Consider the following 5,323-nt stretch of genomic DNA (forward strand, 5'->3'; position numbering starts at 1 on the left):
TGTACGTTTCGTTACTTTCCAGATGAATTTTTGGTCATGGCAGATAGTTTTGACTATAAAATGACAGTTACTTTTGATGGGATAAGGTCCGTAGATCAGTGTCTTCTGCAAAGCCGAGAGGGGCCATGCGCACGTGCCTTGTGCCACCCATCTCCCACGGGGCTGCTGCCTGTGAAGGGAAGGCAGACGGAGAGTGTGGCCACCGGGGTCTGGCACAGAGATCCAGCAATGCCCGACTAATAGATATCCTGGGGTTTGAAGCGGTTGACAGGATTAGCCCAGAGTAAAAGAGCAGAATAAGCCCACTTGTTAGAGGTACCGCCAGGCTGGTGACAATTTAACAGTAGAAAAATAGTCAGACTATAGAGCCTGAGATGCATCGATCCTAGAGGGTGTCCTGGAGTTTGACATGTCTTCGTCCTCTTCTTACAGCCATCTGCCCCGCAGCTGAGCATCCCTGCCCCGTGGCACCCGCACCGCTGGGACACCGTTCACCCAGGCAGCTGCTCCACCACGGGGGTCATTCTGCTCCTCAACCACTCCTGTGTCCCCTATGGCTCCCCACAAAGGGGGAAACAAAAAAAATGCCGCCTATTAATGAAAAACAGCAGAAAATCCACAAGGCCTGTTGGTCTGTGAGAAATGTCTAGGCAGAAATTGCAGTTCCCCTCTAGATTTCACAGAATCACAGAATGGTCAGGGTTGGAAGGGCCCTCTGGAGCTCCCCCAGTGCCACCCCCCGCCAGAGCAGGGGCACCTCCAGCAGTGGCACAGGACGGCGTCCAGGCGGGTTTGGGATGGCTCCAGAGGGGGAGACTCCCCCACCTCTCTGGGCAGCCTGTGCCAGTGCTCCACTACCCTCAAAGTAAAGAAGTTCCTCCTCATGTTAAGATGGAACTTCCTATGTTCAAGTTTGTGCCTGTTACCCCTCGTCCTGTCACTGGGCATCACTGGAAAAAGACTGCTCCCATCCCCCTGGCACCCTCCCTTGAAGGATTTGTAAGTATTAATAAGATCCCCCCTCAATTTTCTTTTCTGTAGACTAAAAAGCCCCAAGTCCCTCAGCCCTTCCTCATATGAGAGACGTTCTAATCCCGTCATCACCTCTGTAGCCCTTTGCTGGACCCTCTCCAGCAGATCCCTGTATTTCTTGAACTGGGGAGCCCAGAACTGGATACAGTACTCCAGATGTGGCCTCACCAGGGCAGAGCAGAGGGGGAGGATGACCTCCCTTGACCTACTGGCCGCACTTTTCTTGATGCACCCCAGGATGCCATTGGCCTTCTTGGCCGCCAGGGCACATTGCTGGCTCATGGGCATCCTGTTGATCTCCCACGGGCTGGTCGTGTCTCTCCATAGTGACGTCTGGGGGATATGGCTCACTCCGTCCTTGATTCAAACCCACACTTCAGCCCTATGGGGAACACCAGGACCTCTGATTGCACCCTACAGCTGATGGGAACAAAAGTGAGCATGGAGGGCTGGCTGGAGAGAGCCAGGTGGGCTTTCAGAGCCATCTCTGCTGCAGACAGCTTCAGACAATATCCCTTTGCGCTTCGTGCAGTGCCAACAGCAGGAAACTGGCAGCTGGATGTCCAAAGTCAGATTGCCTCTCTCCCGCTGGGGCACACGTGTAACATGCAACCATTTCTGTTTCCTGATTAGGAGCTTGTAACTCCCGCAATAAAGAGGAGGGCTGGAAGAAGTCCCAGGGATTTGGGATTTCTCCAGGAGACAGAACGGCTTGGGGGGAAGTCAGCAGAGAAACAGGATAAAGGCATTTCAGAACATATTGAACCTTTTTTCTGGAACGCACAGACGTTCACTAGATACCGTCTCCGGAAGCACTACACTGCAAGTAGATTTATTGGCTTGGAGCACAGTTTATACTAAATTTTTTCTCTAGCAATTTACAGAAAATATTTCTGTAGTTATGCAGGGAGTTTTTGTAATTAGAGCTTTATTTGACTGCTTTAACTGTGGCTGGTCTTTTGGCAGAGGGTTTGTGTAGGACTACCCTTTGGAGGGCTTGTGCTGTCTCCCACTCACCTGAATGACTGGGGGATACAGAGGAAAAAAGATCTCAAGCACTCCCCCCGTGTCCCTGCCAAAACTCTGGACATGACACATGGAGAAGCTCTTCCAGCTTCTAAAATTATTGAAGGAAAAAGGTGGGACAGGATGGACTTGAAAGTCTTTTCCATCCTCAAAACACATCTCCTGGGAGTTTCTCGCATCATCTCTGTCACCGAGTGAGCGCTGTGAAGGACCGCAGCTTTGCTGCTCTCTCTGGGGAGAACCACCCTGTAAAGTGAGGCTCAGTAACACCCAGAGCAAGTCACACTAATTGACCTGACGATGGGCATTATGAGCTTCAGCCCATGAACGACCCCGCTTTCCGCTGTCACCTAGGTGGGCAAGTCCCGGCTTCTCCACCGGAGCTTCAGCAGCGCTCCCAGGGGAGACGGCTACTTCCCAGGGCTGTCCCCTCCCCTGCCACCAAAGTGTTGGCTCAAATCAGGCGGGGAAAAAAAAAACACCACCCACAAAAACTCCCCAAAGTTTTGGGGGTGTTTCTGCCATAACACCATGCACACTCACAGCCTTTCTCAGTGGTTGGTACTTCCACTGGAAACATTCACAGACCAAAGCCTACATCAGGTTTGGGGTTCCAAATATCAAGAGAAGAAATAGCTAAATATCTTATTTTGAATAATTGAAAAGCGATCTAAAGTTATGTTGCAAAGCAAATGCATTGTTCCCATTTTACTGATTAGAAATTTTTGATTTCTTAAACCCATCCTCAGCAATTCAAGACTCCCAATCGAGAGTTTCGTGTTTCTAGGTTCTTCTTTGTTGTTTTTTTTCTTTGACCCCTTCATAACACTGAATTCATTAAAGCAAGAAATGCTCAAGAATTGATTTCTTTTCTTTTCTCTGCACTGGAATGTCTCAACACTTCACCTTTTTTACTTTTCAGGTTGCCATTTTTACACAGTTGCAGGCATTATTTAAAGCTATAGAGTTGAAAAGACTCAAAAACCTGGAAAGAATAAGTCTCCTCTTCCCTATAAACATTTGCCATCCATCCCTATGTGTTCTCATTTTTGGCACAGAGCAAAAGAAAGAAAGAAAAGAGAGAGAGAGAGAGAGAGAAGGGAGGAACTGGAGACATGAATAATTTCTTCTTTCTCAAAACCCAAAATGAAAAGAAAATGTGAATACAGAATGCGACATAAACTTTAATTATTTTTTTTTCTTTCATCTAGAAAGTTCCCATGAAAAGATAATAATGCACATCCACTGCATCCTTCTCATCAGTTCCTCCGACACACTGCCAGGCAGGGGACTGCGAAGCCTCCCAGGGGAGCGACAGAAAACCCTTTGGGGTGTCTCACGTTCTGGGTTTGCATAGACATGAGCACCCTGGAGACAGGGCCTCTGCAGGATGCTCCAGGTAGAGCAGCCACACAAATAATCAGCCCAGCTCTTTAAGAGTGGAGTGAGCACAAAATGGGTCATTTCTCCCACGCTTGGATATTCTCCTTGGGGAAACTGTTGCTTCATTAGAGTGAACCGCGTAATATTGCCTTTTGTAGGTGGAAATAGCCATATTCTGCTTGACGTCAGACCAGAAAGATGACTTTCCATAGGACATAACATGGCAGAGCCTCAACCCACCTGCAAGTTCAGCTCCTACACCCCTCACCAGCACGGTGATGCTCCTGCATGGCTTAGCATAGCTAAAAGCAGGTGAGGGTCTTAGCTGGTATGAAGTGTAACTGCAGCACTGGTTTCGGCACACCCTGCGGTGAACATGCAGGAGCCATCATCAGCTGCCATCCAGACGCCATGAGCCTGTCCGTCCTTGCATCGTGCTCACACTTACTCCATAGTTAACCCCACTGAATGCTTGGGTTGCTCTCCAAAACCCGAAACTTCATGCCTAAGGGTATAACGACCCAGCCTGCGCACTACAGGCCTGATTCAAAACATGCTGCAAGGAGCAGATGATGACCCTTCAGTGCTTTCGGTGGGTTTTAGATCAAGTCAGCTTTAAGCCGTAACGCAGTAACTGTTGAGCACCATGGTTTCCTAACAACCAGCTCTGCACCAAGCCAAACCACCACACCAGCACAGAGAGATGCCAGCACCGGTGGGCACCGACCACAGAGTTTGGGTTTATTCACGTGCTCAGGCAGTAGGTCAACCCACGGTCAACCCACCGAAATGCACTGGTGTCTGCAGCAGTGTCTGCCGCTGCAGGGCTCGGTTTGGCGGCTGTGCCCTGGGTCCTTGCACCCAGCACCGCTCAGCATCGGCTCATCCCGGCGCGCAAGTCAGACCATGGCATCGGATGCCACATGGCCTCGATACTGAGAAAGGTGGAGATCACGTAGCTGAGTTCCTGAAACTGCCCCGTGCATTTCTGCACATTTTAAGAAAATCAGGTCATCTGGGGAACAGAAAGAGTTTGCCTTTGCAAACTGGCAGCCGGGCTGGCAGCTCTGCTCAGTTCTGTGTCCCCAGGACCAACCATGAAGGGGGTTGACATGGCAATGGTACCATTAGGTACCACCATCAGGTAACATTAGGTACAATTAGGTACCGTCAGGGTTCAAAAGGTCTTAGAAACATTCATGGACTCCCCGTAAGTGGAGACTGAAACGACAGGCGATATTGCCGTGCCCATGCTCGGTGCTGACACCACGGGGGCTGGTGGAGCGCATGGGGAACGGGCTGCAGGATACGGCCAGTGCTCTCCCAAAATAGCACCACCCAGCACCGCTTCTGGAGACACAGACCATCTCTCTGACCCCGTACAGCACAGGATATCAGTTGCAGAGAAGTACAGCGGTGCCCTGAGCTCCCTTGAAGCCCTGCCTTGTCTTATCAAGACCTAAGTATTTACCCTAGGATAACCTCCAAGGATATCAAGAACAAAATCCCATTAAATGCTGCCTGTCTGGGAACTGGCTTGACCTTCCCAGGTGCCTCCATCTCAGAGGTGTGAGGGAACTCTTCGGCTGTGACAAACCAACCTGAGCAAAGGTTTTCCTCGAAGCCGGATGATACGGTGCGTGCCTGAACTGCTGGTGCTCAGCCGACGGTTCCTGGAGAGTCACAGGAGCCTTCTGTTCATGCAGCTTTTCACTATTCTTCCTAATTATAACGTTTGAAGCATGAAATATGCTCTGGGGTTTCAAGCAGCAGTGAGTGTAATCTACTGCCAACACAACTTTGAAGGCACACGGGGCTCAGTGAGGCAGGGCTGGGGGACAGGCGGAGCAGGACTGTCACCTCCCCTCGCAGGCAGCTTGGG

This window comes from Charadrius vociferus, unplaced genomic scaffold, assembly GCF_000708025.1.
Source record: "Charadrius vociferus isolate BGI_N301 unplaced genomic scaffold, ASM70802v2 scaffold409, whole genome shotgun sequence".
Taxonomy (NCBI): Eukaryota; Metazoa; Chordata; class Aves; order Charadriiformes; family Charadriidae; genus Charadrius; species Charadrius vociferus.